Source organism: Desmodus rotundus, chromosome 2 (genome assembly GCF_022682495.2).
Source record: "Desmodus rotundus isolate HL8 chromosome 2, HLdesRot8A.1, whole genome shotgun sequence".
NCBI classification, from domain to species: Eukaryota; Metazoa; Chordata; class Mammalia; order Chiroptera; family Phyllostomidae; genus Desmodus; species Desmodus rotundus.
This window is the reverse complement of record NC_071388.1, coordinates 87,732,708-87,753,919: the sequence shown is the minus strand read 5'-3', so window position 1 is coordinate 87,753,919 and position 21,212 is coordinate 87,732,708. Positions and strand designations below refer to the sequence as shown.

The 21,212-nt window shown below is 39.0% G+C and overlaps 1 pseudogene; it reads left to right on the top strand.

The window, feature by feature from the left end:
• Nucleotides 1-5,033: 5,033 nt before the first annotated feature.
• LOC112320459 (pre-mRNA-splicing regulator WTAP pseudogene) lies at nucleotides 5,034-17,675 on the top strand (annotated as a pseudogene).
• The last annotated feature ends 3,537 nt before the right edge of the window (nucleotides 17,676-21,212 follow it).

The window sequence follows — 21,212 nt, the reverse complement described above, 5'->3', positions numbered from 1 at the left end:
CAAAATGTTTGTTTTTTTCCTTAAGATGGCTCTAGTAGTACTTGGTTGACTTTAACTTCACTTGAAACTATTTTGTCAGATTGTATTGTGACAGCTGTCATATCAGCATACATTTTTTTTTAAAAAAAACTTATGAAAATTGGTGAAGTTTTGAATAACCATTTTAATACTGAGGACAGATATAAGCAACATTTTCAGCATATTATACTTTATTATTTCAAGAAAGGTGAAAACCCAACTGAAATTCAAATAAATATTTGTGCAGTGTGTGGAGAGCGTGCTGTGACTGATTGAATGTGTCAAAGTGGTTTGTGACATTACATGCTGGAGATTTCTCATTGCACGATGCTCCATGGTCAGGTAGACCAGTCAAAGTTGATAGTAATCAAATCAAGATATTAATAGAGAAATATCAACATCACACCATGTGGAAGATAGCCAACATACTCAAAATAGCCAAATCAATACTATTGATGAAAATGAAAAATGTGTCTTTTATTTTATGGAAAAAACTAAACTGACTTTTTGACCAACCTAATACATTTTGCAACAGCATGAATGGACCTGGAGAGTATTATGCTAAGTGAAATAAGCCAGTCAGATAGAGACAGCATATGGAATCTAATGACCAATATAATTTTACAAACAAAATAGAAACAGAAGCCTAGATGGGTAGAACAGTTTGGCAGCTGTCAGAGGGGAGGCAGGTTAGAGGGCTAGAAGAGAGCAAAGGGGGAATAAATAGGGACAAAAAGAGGGTTTACTCTGAGCAATGGGCACACAATGCAGTGTGCAGATGATGCTTTATTAAGTTGTACACTTGAAACCTGTATGGTTTTGTTAACCAATGTCACCCCAATAAAGTCAATTAAAATATTAATTAAAAATTAAAAATAAAATAGCAAAAAAATATTTCATCCTTTTGTCTGGCTAATTTAAAGTTATAATTCATTTAGTTCTACTCAGTCTGAGAAACCAAACACAGTGGTCCTCCCTTATTCAGTTTCACTTTATGAGGTTTCAGTGACTCACTGTCAACTTCAGTCTGAAAATATTTAATGGAAAAACCCCAGAAATAAACAGTTCATAAATTTTAAACTGCATGCCATCCTGAGTAGCATGATGGAATCTCGTGCTGTCTGACTTTGTCCTGCTTGAATCATCCCCTTGTCCAGCATATCCATGCCGTATACACTATGGGCTACTGCACTTTGGTCACTTGGTAGCTATCTGAGTCATCAGATCAGCTGCCAGGTATCACAGTGATTGGGTTCAACTAACCCTTATTTTACTCATTTTTTTCTGATTAGGATATGCCAAAGAGAAGCCATAAAATGCTTCTCTTAAGTGAGAAGGTAAAAGTTCTTGACTTAATTAGGAAAGAAAATAATCATATCCCAAGATTGCTAAGATACATGATAAGAACAAATCTTTTATCCATGAAATTATAAAGAAAAAACGGAAATTTGTGTTAATTTGCTGATATCTTTCATTATAGTATATTGTTATAATTGTTTTATTTTATTATTAGATATTGTTCATCTCTTCCTGTGCCTAATTTATAAATTAAACTTTATTGTAGGTTTAATTATATATTGAATATACAAGGTTCGGTACTATCCACAGTTCTAGGCATCCACTGGAAGTCTTGGAACGTATCTGTATTGGATGGACAGGGGAAACTAATATCCTAAGGCTCTGAAACCCAGCAGCTCTTCATGAACAATAAAGAAAGCTCAGTCAAAATCCTTTTGCGGTCTCCCTGAACTCATGAACTCTAATTACTTTTCTGGCTCTGCTCTTTTTTGTGTGGTTCAGCCTGTAACAAAGGCGACAGCTCTCAGAAAGCAATGGTTCAGTCAGTAGCCAGAATGTAGAGCTTATGAGACAGGGCCCTAAATTCAATCAGTTGGTGCCATGGACAAATTAGCTTCATAAAATGAAACATCCTGTTCTATAACTCCTATAAGCACTCCTATTTCAAACCAGCACTCTTCCAAATATGTGCCCTTAATTGCAGCAGTGACCTGGTAAGAGAATATGGGTGTCTCAACACAGCCCAACACAGTTGTAAGAATAAGCAGTTGCAGCACAGGCCCTATGACTTAACTAAGGAGTGCTTTGCATCAGGTTTCCTATTGGAGCAACACAGACTGTAAGCCTCTACTTTACGCTGTAAGGATTTACTTCTGGTGCATCACTTATGTGATGCGGACTCTGGCCTGCAGGGTCCGTGTGTTGTGGCTGGGAAAAACAAATTCACACGGACTAAAGAAGTCCCGTGGAGAAAAAGGGACTGCATGGCCACTCTCTGAGTGAGAGAGGGCCGCAACCCTTGCCTGGACAGCCTTTATTGATTTTCTGGGCACATTACATCGAGGATGGTCCTCATTTACTATGCACGTGATGTTACTAATTACATCAGAGAAGAAGGATATTTGCAAATGCAAAGAGGAAAGTGGTTGAACTGGTTACATTCATCCTTGGGATATTTAGCATAGATTTCAGGAAGTTACTTTAAAGATATGCAGTAATCATTTGCTGCCTCAATTCAGTGTGAGGGAGTTTTAGCAAAAACAAGACTCAAAGCAGCCCAGGTAGAATGCAGGCCTGATTCCCCACGGGAGAACCTGTGGGCATGGGTCCTGTTGCCGACCTCGCTCCCCTGGCCTTTCTGAGTAGGGACTGGGCTACATTCCCCACACCACGTGAATGGTTCCCCATACTTGTGAAAACACTGTAAAATAGTTTTGCAGAAGGAAATGAAAAGTTAGTTTTAGTAATCAAGCCGTATAAGAGTTTACTATATCTAAGTGCTATTTATCAAACTTGCAAGAGAACACTGAGTTAAGGACTGCATATGAGGAAGCTAAAGGTCCAAGTGCTTAAGATGTTTGGCAGTCATCACACAGTTCAAAAATAGAAAAGTGAGGATCTGACTCAGTTTCATGTAAGGTCAAAATCACTGCTGTTAACCATCCTGCTATATTGCCTTCAGTACAGACAATACCAAAAAAGCCACAGAGTTAACTCTTTTCATGCAAATTGGATCTACTGAACAGGGAAGCTTAGTTAGAAAGCAGCTTTTCAGGCTTCAAGATTGCCTGTGCCTCCTGTGTGTGATTGCTTCTGAACAGAGAATTAAACAGTGGACTTCGATAAGATTGATAGGAACAGAGTGATTGTTACTTATCCAAAACTATACACTGCCCCTTGTCAGGTATTTATGTTTTTCTCAAACAGGAAAATGCCTGGAAGCACTGCCACGCACCTAAATGCATATGCTTTTAGCACGATTCTTAGGGGGCAACTTCGTAAGTGCCTGAAATAATGACCAAAGCAATTTTTAAAATGTGTTCAAATAAAAGTTGTGAGCACAGTCGGATTGTTCCACCTAAGATGCAAAAGAAAAGTAATAACCTGTAAAATGCATTAAATGTATATTGTTTACTCATCATTAACTCTGAACACCTTTATATTTGTGGGTCAAATAAGATGTGCTCTGGCAGCAAGGTAACATAAACAGCTAGAGTACGTCAGAACACGAAAACCTCCCAGCTGAGTAAATGACATCCCAATAACCTTGAAGAATCCCTGTGACCAGCCAGACTTCAATCTGACTTCCTGTGGAAGCAGCACATATTATGGGAGAAAACCCATCAGGTACTAGAGACTGCTTTACAGACATGACATTGTCCTTAGATAGTTTCTACCCTGGTGACAGCAAACCTCACGTAAGACAAAGAAATAGAAGCAAAAAAGAATATAAATGACAAAACCCAATGAAAAGTCAAAGTCTCAATCTTCCAAATCCTAACAATCTTTTTTCATTTTGCTACTCCTCCGAACGTTCTATCATGTGGGAGTCCTTAAAGTTCTTTGTTTTTTTAATCTTAATAAAAGCATTTCTGGGAAAGTTTGAAACCATTGAACCAGCATTTTGCTTTTACAATTTATTCATGTCTCCTTTCCACATTCTCAGGAAAACCCAGAAGTTAACTAATGTTTATTGAGTTACTGCATTGTGCCAGCCACTTATATACATTATATATAGAAACACATGTTCACAATAAAACTTTTAGTTCTCTTTTCATAATCCATCCTTCCCTCCTGGAAGCAGAAATTATCAGAACAGCTGTTGCAAAAATTTAAGCAGAATAAGAGGGCAGTACAAGTCACTTCTTTTTCTGACATTTTTCTTTTGCGTGGGCTTGCTTTGGTCAATTTTGAAAAGAATTTTCAGAAAAACAATCTGTAATCTTTATCAAGCACTTTTACTTAGCTTATGGTGAGTTTAGTAATAGAGAAAGAACTAGGTTGGCAACAGTTAAACAATTTCATTGAAATGATTGATAATGACAGATGTGTAACAAGGTCTGGCCAAACTGCTGGTGAGTGGAGGAGACCCCAATCTAGGGGAAACCTGATTGGCAAAAGAAGCTGCCCCACCCTCAACGAGAAGGGAAGGGATAGGGAGGAAACCCCAAGGCAGTGGTTTGAAGCTGCAGCCTGCAAAATAGACTTCCTTACCCTAGGGGAGTGTGAACAATTGGTGCACCCAAGACATAACTGAAGGTAGCTTGTTCAGAGACTGCATGAGCTGTGGGGGACCAGAAGCCCCACCTTGGGCTGAGATGCTTGTGCACCTGTGCACATCTGGGAAAGTCTGTACTCTTCTGTAAAATGGGGGCCAGAAGAGTGTCAAATACACTGGAGAACTGACAAACATGGCAGACAATGGTGTGCACTGGTTGAAACGCCAAATGCTCTGTCACGCATGGATTTCTGGACCAAGTCTTTATAACAGAATGTGCTGGGAAACACAGAGTCACAGAATCTCTCCCCTTCCCTCACTAGTCCAGTAGGCTACAGAGGGACTGAGCTCCTGAGGCTGGTGGGCCTTGGAGGCTGAGTGGTCAGGACATATTCCCAGCACCCTTCCTGCATAGAAAGTGGAACAGTGCTGGTTGGTACCACATGGCCCTACCCAGACAGGTGCACATTGACTCATCAGAGACCCATGGAGCTGAACCATGACTGGGAACCTGCCGAGCAGCCTGGATGAGCATGCTATCGCTGCCAGCATTTCCCAAAGGATGGTACTTTAAAATGGGAAAGGGGATTCCAGGCAGGCATATTCTGGAGCTGGTCTGACCTGACAGAGAATAGCAGAATTATTTGTCTTTGGGTGTTTTAAAGGGAGCAGGGCTCTGAGGCAGAGACCTGCCAGTATTCCAAAACTGTATAGCCTTTAAATAAAAAACACCTTTCCTTTACCACCAAATTTCTGACTCCAGAGTTTTGCTTAGAAGCTGTGAGCAGTAGAATCTCACCGACTGTTCTGTAACAGATGGACAAATGGAAATAAATATGGGTAAATACAGATATATAATTATCACTTTAGTTGCTATTTTTTTTCTCTAAATCATGTAGCAAAAACTACAGTGATCTTTTTTCTCTAAATCATATAGCGAAAACTATAGTGAGGCAAGAGTTTTGTCTTGTAAAGTTACCAGTGGGAAGTTAAAAATTAAAATTAAAATACAGCCCTGGACGATATGCTCAGTGGATTGAGCACCAGTCTGCAAACTGAAAGGTTGCCAGTTTGATTCCCAGTCAGGTCACATGCCTAGGTTGTGGGCCAGGTCTGCAGTTGGGAGCATGTGAGAGGTAACTCATCAATATATCATTCACACATTGATGTTTCTTTCCCTCTATTTCCCCATTCCTTCCCCTGTCTCTAAAAATAAATAAATAAATAAAATCTTTTTTAAAAAATTAAAATTCACTTCTCTAGGAAGGTGATGCAGTTTAGAGCCCTTTTCCAAGTGTGCGGGGCAAGCTCAAGTGAGAATGGAAATTCCTAATTTCCAGGCCATATCTAAAATACTTTATATGTTCACTCAAAAATGTTTCTTGCCAAATCAGCAGATACCTTTGATTCCAGTAGCTGTGTTTTTGGCTAATATGAGAGGTGATATACCATAATGTTTATGAGCACAAATGCTCAAATCAATTGCCTGGAATTCAACTCTTGGCTCTACCATTCAGTAGCTGAGTTATTTAGCACTAATAACTTAACTTTTCATGCCTGAAAATTCTCATCTGTAAAATGTGTGTGATAGACGTATCTACTATTTCATGAGTTATTGGTAGGAAAAAATGAATTAAGATATGAAAGAAAGAAAGAATGAGAAAGGAAGGAAGGGAGGGAGGGAGGGAAGGAGGGAGGGAGGAAGGAAGGAAGGAAGGAAAGAAGGAAGAAAGAAAGAGAAAGAAAGAAGAAAGGAAGAAAGAAAGAAAGGAAGGAAGAAGGAAGGAAGGAAGGAAGGAAGGAAGGAAGGAAGGAAGGAAGGAAGGAAGGAAAAGAAAGAAAGAAGAAAGAAAGGAAGAAAGGAAGAAAGAAAGAAAGAAAAAAGAAAGGAAGGACGGAAGGAAGAAGGAAGGAAGGAAGGAAGAAAAAGAAGAAGAAGAAAGGAAGGAAGGAAGGAAGGAAGAAGGAAAGAAGGAAAGAACCATAGAACAGTGCCTGGTACATAAATTCAATACGTGTCAGCTAATGTGATCGTTAGCAAATTTCAAGTTATTGCAATAGTAACAGGATAAGTTGAGATACGATTTTTTAAAATCATTTTGTTCTTATTCATGCAGAAATTCAAAAGATTGAGTTATTTTTTATATTTTTCTTTCCTAATTCAAGAAAAGAACCGAGATTTTGAATCCTGGCATGTGAGAATTACTCTTGCTTCAAGAGAGAATTAACTTCTATTTTTTAAAGCCTTTTATAAAGCAACAAGGCTGAATTTCACTAGGTAAAGGGCAGAGAAAAAAGAGGATAATGTGGCCTGCAAGATATGAAAGGGTAAGCATCCCTCAGACCTAGAGCTGGATGGGGTTGAATACCAGTCAGGTGGAGGAGAAAGGTGTACCAACTAGACACAGGACCCCAAGGAAGAGAGAGAGATATCTCAGTCTTGCCTGTAAGAGCCTGTGACTTAAGAGAAGCATTAAGAGTTTCTGTGACAGAGCAGAAACTTCCAGTCAAGATAGTGGCATAGATAAACACAGGTATCCTCCTCACCCAACCACAAAAAAATTACACCTGAACTACAGAACCATCACTCAGAACCATAGATGAATGGAAGTCCAACAACTATGGAATTAAAGAAACTACATCCTTCCCAACTAGTAAGAGAGGCAGAGACATATAACAGGCTGGTCCCATATCTATGAGTGGTGGATAAAAACTTGGGAAGGATATCTCAGGAATGAGAAGTACTGGCACCACACTGGCCCACCCAGCCCAGGGTTCTGGTGCCAGGAAAATAAGTCCTTAAAACCTCTGGCTGCAAAAAAACAGTGGGCATTGAGTCAGTGGAAGAAACTGCTGGATTCCCAAGCATTTCTTCTTAAAGAACCCATGTCCAGGCTTACTCAGACTCACTTCCTCTGAGCTCCAGCACTGGGGTAGCAGCTTAAAAGACATCAGTGGCATAAAAGGAGGAGCTGAAGTGTCTGGCATCAAGGCAAGAGCTGAGGGACAACTTTCTCCCAGACAGAAAAGCAGGCAGAGGACATTGTCCCTTTTCTGAACCTTCCCCACACACAGTACCAGAGCCGACAGGTGGGTGCCATATCTGAGGTTCCATCATTCCAGCTAACACTGTTTGCCCCACCTTGGAGATCCCATGAGACTCCATCCCACCCAACATAGAATCCCACACAGCTGACTGCTCCATATAAATTGCTGGTCTTGGCCCAGCTTCAAAAATTCCTAAATCCTCTCAAACAAGTAACAGAGGGACTCAATGAGATCCTGGACCTCTTGCTAAGTGGCCCCAGGCCTGGAACTAGAAGCAGCAAGCCTAGATTCAAAGCTGGGCTTCTCCAAGGAATCTACAAACCCAGCACAAATAGCATTAATCTCTGATTGCTTTATAGCTCATGAAGGGTAGCCCGAGGTAAAACACAGGTAGGACTGACCTTGACCTACACCACCTGGGAAACCCCAGAGCCTGCACATGTAGTGGACACCTAAAGATTGTGTCAGAGCACCACCACCCTGACCCTGCACAACTGATTATCCATAGAGGTTGGAGGTTGTTGGTCAGTGGTCATAGCCAGTCCTTTTAGCTGACTATCCTGGATAAATCCATGCCATTGACCTGCCAACAGCAATCAAGTCTCAACTACAACAAGAGGGTGTACTCAGCCTACACAGAGGGAGCACCTCGAGTACTCAGCTTGCATGATAGGGGAGGCTGTGCCACTGGACCCTATGGGACACCTACTACATTATGCCACACTACCAAGACACAGAGTCAAAGTAGCCCTAACTAATACATAGAAACAAATACAGGGAGACCGCCAACATAAGGAGACAAAGAAACATGGCCCAAATGAAAGAACAGATCAAAACTCCAGAAAAAGAGCTAAACAAAATGGAGATAAGTAATCCAGCAAATGCAGAGTTTAAAACATTGGTTATAAGGGTGCTCAAGGAACTTAGTGAGGATTTCAACAGCATAAAAAAGATCCAACAGAAATGAAGAACACACTAATTGAAATAAAGAACTATTTACAGAGAAATATCAGTAGAATGGATGAAGTTGAGAATCAAATTGATGATATGGAACATAAGGCAAAAAACAACCAGAAGAAAAAAATAATACAAAAAGATAAGGATAGAGTAAGCAGCTCCTAGGATAACTTCAAGCATTCCAACATTCACAATACAGGGATGCTAGAAGAAGAGAAAGAGCAAGAAACTGGAACTTTTTGAAAAAATAGTGAAAGAAAACTTCCCTAATTTGCTGAAGGAAATAGACATGCAAGTCCGAGAAGCACAAAGAGTCCCAAACAAGATGGATGCAAAGAGGCCCACTCTAAGACACATCATAATTAAAGCAAAGGTTAAAGATAAAGAAAGAATCATAAAAGCAGCTAGAGAAAACAAGTTGTTACCTGCAAGGGAGTTCCCATAAGACTGTCAGCTGATTTTCAGGCTAGAAGGGATTGGCAAGAAATATTCAAAGTCATGAAAAGCAGGGACCCACAGTGAAGACTGTTCTACCCAGCAAAACTATCATTGAGAATCGAAGAGTAGATAAAGAACTTCCCAGAAAAGAAAAAACTAAAGGAGTCATCATCACCAAACTATTATTTTATCAACTGCTAAAGGGACTTATTTAAGAACAAGAAGATTATCAAAACTATTGACCCTAAAATGGCAAAAAATACAAATCTATCAACAATTGAATCTAAAAAATAAACTAAGCAAACAAGAAGAACAGAGTCAGAATCATCCATATGGAGATCAGTTTGATGGTTGCCTGATATGAGAGGGATGTGGGGGAATGGGTGAGGAGGTGAGTGAATTAAGAAGTACTGGACAGCCATAGGGATAGCTATACATCCCCAAAGCACTTAAAGACATGACCCACGTACATGAACAATGATGTGGGAATTGCCTGAGAGAGTGAGGGATGCTGGATGGAGAGGAGCAAAAGAGGATAAATTGGGACAACTGTAATAGTATAATCAATAAAATATAATTAAAAAATAAAAATAAATAAATTTTTTTTAAAAGTCTCTGTGAGCCAATAGAAGGACTACTCTAATGAAGATTTCTGAGCAGGCCTAGCAGATTCTACCAGAAAAATGACAGAAGACCAGTCTTTGTAATAGCATTATGCAACAGAATAAATGAGGTAATAATAAAGACAATATGGGATGCAAACCAGGCCATTTGTTCATCTCCAATTGCTCTGACTCAAACCTTATAGAATCATAAGGAGGACGAGCCTTAAATCAAGACTAATATATTTTTACATCATAGTAATTGAAGACAGACCCAGAATTAATTTGTTTTTAAGCAATGTAGGGCAGAGACACAGGAGTTTTGGAGTTATTTCTTCCTCAGTTTAAATACTAGAGTGTGTGCACCCATGAGTAAATAACTTTAAGTCATGAAACTTTAGTTACCATACTTGTAAAATCATAACACATCCTGAAGCAAATGCGTAGAAATTAATAATGCATAAGTTGATGGACATATTATATGGGATATACTAAGTACTCAATCAATGGTAGCTATTATTATTAATATTTTATGTATGTGCTGCACTATGCAGAAAAGTAATTGTCAATGAAATATGATGCTGTCATGAAAGGGAGCCTGTGGAAGGTGCTGTGGCATAAAACTCAGATCCCATTCAGGACCAAGGTAGTCCTGAACTAGGCTCTCTAGATTATGGATCACATACCACATGCACTAGCAGGAGCTGCATCTAAAGGTACTGGAACAAGGGAATATGGGGAATAAAGGTGGGTAAGAGAGAGTCTATAGTGTGGGAACACTACCCTGTAATGCAGGATTTAACTCTGCAAAGACCTTAGGAGACAGTGCAAATGTGCTACTTAGATGACATTTGAAGCATAGAGAAAATGATATCCTACATTAGGTAAATTAGAAACTCTAGAAATTCTTTGTTAATTGGTAATTTGGCTCAGTGGGTGGGGGGAAGCTCCTGCATCTTTCTCAGAGACAATCTTGAAAACAGAAAAGGAAATTCTTCCCAATGGACAGAGCTTCATGTGGTGCAGATGGCCACCTGCTTCGTGTGGAATACAGCCCAGTGTAATACTGCATAAGGTTTTACAGGCGGTGACGAAAGACTTGGCTGATTGAACAGGGCATGGAAGGAAAAAGACTGGGAGATCTGGAACAGTAAAGTCTGTGAAAGAGGAATGGACACAATGCGTGGAAATCTTTGTATTATATGTTAATATGGTTGTGATCCTTGTGTAATCTGCCAACCAAAAATACCACTGGGGCATTCCTTGGTACTGCTTTGTCCAAATTTGAGGGAAAATTCCTTCTCACCCCTTAGCTCACAGATACTGTTGCTGAGAACACTCTCCTAGAAATTTGTGTACAAATCTGAGTCTGTTTCCCAAAACACCCAATCTAAGAAAGGGCTAAACTAAACATTTATATCTTAAAAGAAAAAACAATGGAAATTTTATACAAAATGTATTTAATACTTTCATTATAAAATGTATATTTTAAATCCCTGAATATGAACATTTTAAAGAAGGTTGGAACAAGGAGATAAAAATTGTCACCACCACCACCCACCCTGCTCTTGTCAACCATAAAGAGACACACACTCACAGACATAACCACATATACACAGCACGAATTCCTTGGAAAAAGAGCAGAACAGTGGGATTTTTTATAAAACCAGATTTCAGACTGGAAAAAAGTCACATTAGAATCTACAATGTGCATAACATACATATCAGGCAATAAATGACATATTAAATACATTATGTGTAGCTTCATGATGTAACACAGTGCCACAGAGGAAAACTGCCTCATTTAGGAATATTTAATGACATATTATTTTTAAAATGTACATAAGGTGAATACAATAAATTATAAAGCAAATGCGATATTACTTTATAACCATGAGAGTGGACAGTCTCAGAAAAGCAGAAAACAACATGTGTCGGCAAAGATGTGGAAAAATTGGAACTCTTGTACATTGCTGATGGGAAAGTAAAGGGGTGCAGCAGCTGCAGAAAAAAGTATGATGTTTCCTTAAAAATTAAAAATACAATTACAATTTAAACTAGCCATTCTACTACTGGATATGCACACAAAACAACTGAAAATAGGATTATGCACAACAGCCAAAGGTGATAACATAGCAAATATTCTTTGACAGATGAATACATTTTTTACATATGATGTATATGTACAAAGGAATATTATTCAGTCATAAAAGGAATGAAATTCAGAGACTTGCTATGATATACATGAATTTTGAAGACATTATGCTAAATGAGATAAATCATACCCAAAAGAGATATTGCATTATTTCACTTATATGAGGTACCTAGGATAGTCTAGTTAATAGAGAAGAAAGTAGAACAATGGTGGTAAGGAGCTTGAGAGGGATAAATGGGGACTTATTGTTTAAATGGGTATAGAATTTCACTGTGGGATGATGAAAAAATTCTGGAAATGGATGCATAGTGAAGGTTATACAACAATGTGTATGCACTTAATACAATTAAAATGTCCACTTAAAATGGTTAAAAGGGGAAATTTTATGTTATGTATATTTTACCACAATAGAATAATTATCCAAAAGAAGACAAAACAAATATGGTCAATGATGATACAAGTTTTATAAAAACATACTTAGGCTCTGGAGTGAGCATCCTAGAATCCTCCCTCCCTTCCTCTTCTTCTTTCTTTCCTTGTAAGTATATATTGAGCACGTACTTAGTGTCAGATCCTAAATACTGGGAACACAAAGATAGACAAGACTCCCTTAAAGGATACATAGACTCATAATTTAGGAAAAGATATATTGAAGAGAAAATGACACCACAATTAAAGGCTATAATAAATGGAAGGACAGAATACTGTGAGGCCAATCAACTCTACTGTTACTCTGCCCCCAAATTAAGGTCTCAGTGATATTAGCAGTGGGACTGACATGGAATATTAGTACTGAAATACATTTTTCAACAAAACCAATATTTTGAGCACCCATCCTATACGGAATATCTAACACCTAATCCCAAGCTTCCCTCTAAAAAAAAAACTTCCATCACCTCCGTAAAGACAAAATCTATTTTTAAAAAAAGTTAAGAAAAATATGTTAGAAAGTAAAAATATAAAATATTTATTTTAAGGAGGCAATATGATATTGAGGTTGCATACACTGAATGTTAGTCCCAATGCAACCACTTAACAGTGGGTAACCATAAACCAATTATTTAATTCTGTGGGCCTTAGTTTCCTCATCTATAAATTAAGAACATAAATGGGGAAATTCTAAGGTTCTTTCAGTGCTATTTTTCTTGAATTCTAGGCACATCATTGTGGCACATGTTAATAGTTAAAGTCAGGTGAAGTATCTCAGATTTTGTAACATCTAGGGTTGCATCCGTAGCTATTGACTTTGCTATTGGAAATATGATTAAATTGTATTAGAGAAAACAAGAAAAAGATTTTTATCATGAATAATAATAGAAATAAGATTAGTATTCTAAAAATCTTCAGCAAGTATGGCATAAGTAATCTCAGGTTAATGAGAAAATTGAAATCTTTTGGTTATGCAATTATTTTCTTTTTATTGAGAGTATGGATAAGAAAGGGAAAACAATATCAAGTTGCTCATTTATTCTTTGGTTTTTTTAGTTTTTATTGTTGTTCAATTACAGTTGTCTGCATTTTCTCCCCACCCCTCACCCCCACCCCAGCCAAACCCATCTCCCTCCCCCACCTCCACCCTCCCCCTTGATTTTGTCCATGTGTCCTTTATAGTAGTTCCTAAAAACCCCTCTCCCCACTATCCCCTCCCCACTCCCCTCTGGCTATTGTTAGCTTGTTCTTAACTTCAATGTCTCTGGTTATATTTTGTTTGCTTTTTTCTTTAGTTGATTATGTCCCAGTTAAAGGTGAGATCATATGGTATTTGTCCCTCACCTCCTCGCTTATTTCACTTAGCATAATGCTCTCCAGTTCCATCCATGCTGTTGCAAAGGGTATAAGCACCTTCTTTCTCTCTACTGCATAGAATTCCATTGTGTAAATATACCACAGTTTTTTGATCCACTCATTGGCTAATGGGCACTTAGGTTGCTTCCAGTACTTGGCTATTGTAAATTGTGCTGCTATGAACATTGGGGTGCATAGGTGCATATGAAAAGATGCTCAGCCATCAGAGAGATGCAAATTAAAACCACAATAAGGTACCATCTCACACTGGTCAGAGTGGCCAACATAAACAAATCAACAAACAAATGTTGGAGAGGATGCAGAGAAAAGGGAACCCTAGTACATTGTTGGTAGGAATGCAGACTGGTAAGGCCACTGTGGAAAACAGTATGGAATTTCCTCAGAAAACTAAAAATGGAACTGCCCTTTGACCCAGCAATTCCGCTGCTGGGAATTATACCCTAAGGACCCTAAGACACCAATCCAAAAGAACCTATGCACCCCAATGTTCATTTATTCTTTTTGTGGTTAGTTTTATGTGTCAATTTGGCTAACCCATCTAGATGTTGATGTGACTGTATTTTGTTAGATATGATTAACATCTAAATCAGTAGACTTTAAGAAAAAGAGAGTACTCCCTATAATGAAGGTGTGCTTCATCCAATCCTAAAAGTAAAGACTCCCAAGACAGAAGGAATTCTGAAAACTGCAACAAGGATACCCTGGCTGAGCTTGCAGCCTACTGGCCTGCTCTACAAATTTCAGGCTTTCCAGCCTGCAAAACCTTCAATTCCTTAAAATAAATCTCCCTCTTTCTCATCCATATGTATCTATGAATTCTGCTACTCACTAATACCATTATCTTAACACTACCACAATAGTTTTATTTGTGGTTGTTTACTAGGTATGATTCGTCATTTTGAAAATGAAGGAAGACACATCAAATAAGCACTCTGATCAGTCATGACCAATTTAAATTCATAATGTTACTTGTAGTATAGTATTTCTTTATCTCCAAATACATGGCAGTCTTAAACTCAATTTTCCTTTCCCATTAAAATTTTAAGGATATGAAATCTCAGAATTGTTGAGTGTCAACTGAAGAAACAGACTTAATGCAAATAGTAACAGTAATAATAATGGCATTAATAGAAGCAGTACCAGAAGAAGTGGAAATTATAGTAATGTTTTTCTTAAATGAAAAATGAAAAACAGACTTGACTTTAAATAGAAAGGTCTCCAACAATGTCATTAGGCCTTTTGGGCCATCCTGACTTTGATTTTTTTTTTATGGGGAATTTGTTCTTAGTCATTTCTCTAATATGCCAGCTCCCAGGCAATTCCAGCATTGTCTCACCCTACATCTAACACTCCCAGTCGAAAGAGGGGGTTTCTCATTCTCAATAGTAAATTCCAAGCACATTTCCAGAAACCACTTTTAATGGTCTCTTGTCATGTGCCTACTATATCTAAATAAGTCACTAGTAAGGAGCTAAAACATGCTGACTGGCCATGTATAAGTCACCTTCTACAACTTGGAATGAATGGAGGAAGAGAATAACATTGCATGAATGATGTAAAGTAAGAGGTAGGAAAAGATGCTCAACATCAGGAATCACCAGAGAAATGCAAATCAAAACCACAATGAAGAATGGCCTGCCTCAATAAATCAACAAACCTACATCAATAAATCAACAAACAAAAGAGCTGACATGGATGGGGAGAAAGGGGAATCCTTTTGCACTGTTGGTGGGAATGCTGATTGGTGCAGCCACTGTGAAAAGCCGTATGGGGATACCTCAAAAAATTAAAAGTGGATCTGCCCTTTGACTCAGTGATTCCACTTCTGGGAATTTGTCTGAAGAAACCTGAAACACTAATTCGAAAGTATACAAGCACCCTATGTTCATTGCAGTGTTATTTACAATAGCCAAGATTTAGAAGGAGCCCAAGTGTCCATCAGTAGATGAGTAGATAAAACAGCTATGAAATATTTACACAATGGAATACTACTTAGCTGTAAAAATGAAGGAAATCTTACCTTTTGCAACAGCAGGGATGGACCTACAGAGAATTTTGCTAAGTAAAATAAGCCAGTAAGAGAAAGAAAAATACCATATGATTTCACTCACATGTGGAATCTAATCAACAAACTGACAAGCAAAATAGAGACAGACTCATAGATGGAGAGAAGATGATAGCTCTGGGGTGGGAGGGGTTGGAATGATAGAGTAAAAATAAGAATTCATGGTCACGGACAATAGTGTGCTGATTCAGGGGGAGGGGTAAAGGAGTTATATGGGTTATAGGGGGAATAAATGTTAATTTTGAAAATACAGTTAAAATGGTACTATTCCTCTGGTAACAGCATTCTGAATTTTTCTTTTTAATAGTTCATTTTTTATTGTACCTTTGAGAATTGTTGCTGATACTGTAGATAATCTCTCTAAGAACTGTACAAATAAAGTGTGGTATTAAACTTCAGGTTAGAAGTTTGTAGCATTATAAACATTTATTTCTCAACTAGATTGTACAAGGATGTTGGCTGTGATGAGACTCATTGCGTTATTTTTTTGGTAGTGAAGTTTATTAAATCCCCATTCCATTCAACAGGCACATGTTGAAAGAGCATTGTCATTGGTGTTAATGGGGAAGTGTGTTCCTTCAGTGTACTGGGGCTTTTTGTATCACACTTGATATTAAATTAAATGTGCCTTCAAATAATTGTTTCTTTAATTTTAAGTTCAAGGAATACTATGATAATTTCTTGTACTTTTAACATTTGATTTGCGGGGTGCTTTGGAAAGCAGATTAATTTTGGAAAAAGTCTCGCTATGCTGTTCAACGGAAAGGAAGGCCACGCCTCTGTTTTCTACCTGGTCTCATAAAACACAAGGAGATTTGACACTTGTTACTATTCAATGCTTTGTCCTAGAATACTGAAGTAGAAATTAAGTGGGACAGTTTCACAGGTGCCTGGCAGAAGATTGGGGGAAATGTTTTAGAACTGTGGGCTGGCCTGAGACATTTTGTGATGTGGAAAAAAAAAAGAGAAAGAAAACCAAACAGGCAAAAAGTGTAGAATGCTTATCCAAAAGAACCAATAGCTTGGAAAGCAGCTATCCCAGGGATATATTGCACAACTTAAAGGAGCTTATACCCTTTGCAACAGCATGGATGGAACTGGAGAGCATTATGTTAAGTGAAATAAGCCAGACGGTGAGGGACAAATACCATATGATCTCATCTTTAACTGGAACATAATAAATAGAAAAAAAAAAGGAAACAAAATATAACCAGAGACATTGAAGTTAAGAGCAATCTAACATTGGGCAGGGGGGAGTGGGGAGGTGACAGTGAGGAGAGGGGATTACAGGAACTACTATAAAGGACACATGGACAAAATCAAGGGGGAGGGTGGAGGTGGGGGAGGGAGGGGGGTTTGGCTGGGGTGGGGTGGAGGGATGGGGAGAAAAGGCACACAACTGTAATTGAATAACAATAAAAAATTTAAATTAAAAAAAAAAGAAGAATTGGCTTTACAGAAGAAATATATAGTAAGGAGCTAAAAGGAGTCAGGATGAACTGATTGACTTCATCATTCAACTTGACAAAGAAAAGGATATGCATGGTACCATTCTAGTTTTTCAGCAACAACTGAAAGAGACAGGCCAATGATTGGCTCAGTACCAACAGCAGCAGTCTCGAGCCCCAGCCCCAAGTACCAACAGGACCACATCTTCCCAGCCGGTAGTGCAGGCAGAGGCCCCAGCTAAAGACTGCAGTCCACTGGCCAAAGGACCAAGTAATGGCAGTTCCTCCTGACAGAGAACTCCTGGGCCTGGATTTCATAGGGAGGGGGACACAAGCGAAGATGGTTTTCCTTCTTCTCCAGGGAATGGTAATAAGGCCTCTACCAGTTCAGAGAGAACTGGCAGAGGCAGTAGTTAAATAAAGCAACTCAGTGTTGGGATGAAAGTGTAGACTCCCCCAGGGGCAGTGAACACTCTCTCACACTCCACTCAAATGACATGGACTCTAATCATGACCCTCAAGAAAAGAAAACAGTGAGCGGGAAGGGTAACTGAACTCGGGTTCCTGCCACGTTCAGAGTGGCTTGGACTCAAGTGTAAATGTACAGGGTTCGGTTTTGTGATACTTTTCCAGAAAATTTTATACAGTATCATTTAATTTGGGAGAGGATATTGTGCAGAAAATTAATGCATTCTTTGTCATAATTTGCCTTTTTTTCCTGGGTGTGTGTGAGTTTTCCATTTTTTTTCCTTTGCTTCGATACCTCTGCCTCTTTGAAAATTGTAAGTCAATTACTTTGTTGCTAAAAGGACATTTTGTGTAGGGTCAGGTTATTTTTATATGAGTTAATGTGAAGTTGTACATGGAAACCTTTCCTTAAAGTATAACAGACTATGTCTTTATAAACCAGTGCCCACCTAGAACCTGTGCTGTGCAAGGGCATTCTTTCTCATGCTGTTCCTGTGCTCACGCACCATTCAGTCTTGTTAGAGTAGATGTGGGATCATGACTGCCAGGATTGCCCAGGACAGTGGTTTTATCACTGTAAACTGGACTTGTTGATGGAGTCTTATAAAGTTTCAAAGTTACAGTTGTTTCCACCATATATCTGTGCATTTTTTCTTTAGGCGACTAAATGTTTAAGAAGTTTGTGTGCAGTTACCCAGTGTTTATGAACTATATTGTATCCTGTTAATACATACTGCTCTGTGACTCCAGTATATCTTACCTGTATTGACGAAGCCTAAATAAAGATTTTCATCATAAAAAAAGAATAAAAATTAAAAATACAGGGTAATATTCTTTCTAGGGGGGTATACTTGAACTTAGAGGTCTATGGTAGGTAAGTTTCTGAAATGGCCTGTAAGATATTCCCTGAAGTACCCATTTTATGTAACCCCTCCTTTTAAAATATTGTCAGAATCTGATGGAATGTGGAATATGATGTAATATTACTCCATAGTTATTCTGCACTAAAAGGCAAAAAGAATGTTGCAGATATAAATTCCCTAATCAGTTGACTTTAAGTAAATCCAAAGGTAAATTATTCTAGGTGTGGTTGACATAATCAGATGAGGACCCTAGAAGAGAATGGAATTATCAGTGACTCTTCTGCTGGGTAGCCATGTCATCAATTTTCTCTGGATGGGGTCATGAACTAAGACCTGAAGGTGGCCTTTCTTTAAAGATTTTATTTATTTATTTTTAGAACGAGAGGAAGGGAGGGAGAAAGAGAGGAAGAGAAACATCAATGTGAGAGAAAAATACCAATCGCTGCCTCTAGCACATGACATGCCCTGACCAGGAACCGAACCTACAACCCAGGAATGTACACTGACCAGGAATCGAACCCAGTCAGGTTATCTTGCAGGTAACTAACTTTTGCTTTGTGGAAAGACAACCAACCAACTGAGCCACACCAGTCAGGACCCTGAGGATGGCCTTTAAAACCTGAGAGCAACACTAGCCAATAGCTAGCAATAAAATTACAGTCTTGGTCATTTTATAACCACAAGTGACTGAATTCTGCTAATAGCCTAAAAAGCTGAGAAGAACCCTCCAGCCACAAGTAAGACCACAGTACTGACAAACGGCTTGATGTCAGCCCCACAAGACCCTCAGCAGAGATCCCAGTTAGGTCTTGCTGGGATTTCTTTTTTTTTAATTATATTTTATTGATTATGCTACTACGGTTGTCCTAATTTTTCCCCCTTTGCCCTCCTCCACCCAGCACCCCCACTCCCTCAGGCAATACCCCCACTATTGTTCATGTCCATGGGTCACGTGTCCATGGTTCTTTGGCTACTATATTCTCTATGCTGTACTTTACACCCCCATGGCTATCCTGTAACTACCAATTTGCACTTCATTTTTTTCAATTATCACCTGAGGATATCCCTAATGATTTTAGAGAGACAGACAGACAGACAGACAGATAGGCATTGATAGGCTGCCTCCTGTACCTGCCCTGACCAGAAACCAAACCCACAACCATTTGGTGCATAGGACAACACTGCAACCACTGAGCCACCCAGCCAGGGCTATTTGTACTCCTTAGTCACCCACATCTCTTCACCCACTCCCCCAGGCTGCCAGGGGAACCTCCCATCTGGCAACCATCAAAACACTCTCCATATCCATGATTCTGTCTCTGTTCTTCTTGTTTGCTTAGTTTGTTTTTAAGATTCAATCGTTGATAGATTTGTATTTTTTGCCATTTTATTATTTAAAGTTTTGATCTTCTTTTTCTTTTAACCCTTTAGCATTTTATATAATAATGGTTTGGTGATGATGAACTCCTTTAGTTTTTTCTTTTCTGGGAAGCTCTTTATCTGCTCTTCGATTCTCAATGATAGCTTTGCTGAGTAGAACAATCTTCGCTGTAGGTCCCTGCTTTTCATAACTTTGAATATTTCTTGCCAGTCCCTTCTAGCCTGAAAATCAGCTGACAGTCTTATGGGAACTCCCTTGCAGGTAACAACTTGTTTTCTCTAGCTGCTTTTATGATTCTTTCTTTATCTTTAACCTTTGCTTTAATTATGATGTGTCTTAGAGTGGCCCTCTTTGCATCCATCTTGTTTGGGACTCTTTGTGCTTCCCGGACTTGCATGTCTATTTCCTTCAGCAAATTAGGGAAGTTTTCTTTCACTATTTTTTCAAAAAGTTCCAGTTTCTTGCTCTTTCTCTTCTCCTTCTGGCACCCCTATGATGTGAATGTTGGACCTCTTAAAGTTGCCCTGAAGGCTGCTTATACTGTCCTCACTTTTTTTGGATTCTTTTTTCTTTTTTTATTTCTGATTGGTGGGTTTTTGATTCCTTGTGTTCAAAATCATTGATTTGGTTCTCCACTTCATTCACTCTACTGTTGTTTCCCCATAAATTGTTCTTTATTTCAATTAGTCTGTCCTTCATTTGTGACTGGATCTTTTTTATGCTGTAGAGGTCCTCATTAAATTCCTTGAGCATCTTTATAACCAGTGTTTCGAACTCTGCATCTGATAGATTGCTTGTCTCCATTTTGTTTAGCTCTTTTTCTGGAGTTTTGATTTGTTCTTTCATTTGCATCATGTTTCTTTGACTCCTCATTTTGTCAACCTCCTATATTTATTTCTATGTATCAAATAGAGATTCTTTGACTCCATGTATTAGCAGCGTGGCCTAATGTAGTAGGTGTGCTGTAGGGCTCAGTGGCACAGCCTCCCCTGTCACCCAAGCTAAGTACTCAAGGTGCACCCTTTGTGTGGGCTGAACGCACCCTCCTCTTGTAGTTGAGACTTGGTTGCTGTTGGCAGGTCAATGGGTGGGATTTTCCCAGGTCAGTCAGCTACAGGGATTGGCTGTGACCACTTACCACCAATCTACACCTTCCATGGAGGATCAGCTGTGCAGGGGCAGGGTGGTGGTACTCCAAAGTGGCGTAGCTATCCCCTGGGTGTGCTGGTCCTAGGGTTCCTGGGTGGCGCAGGCCAAGTTTGGCAGCCACCTGTATGTTGTCCAGAGCCACCCTGACTGCTCTATAAAGCACTCTGAGATGTCTGCTACTTATCCTGGGCTTGGAGATTCCCAGGCAAAGCCAAGCTGTGAATCTAGGCTGGCAGCAGCTAGTGCAAGGCCTGGCCTCACTGAGGCCAGCTTTTGCTTGTTTGAGAGGATTTAGGAA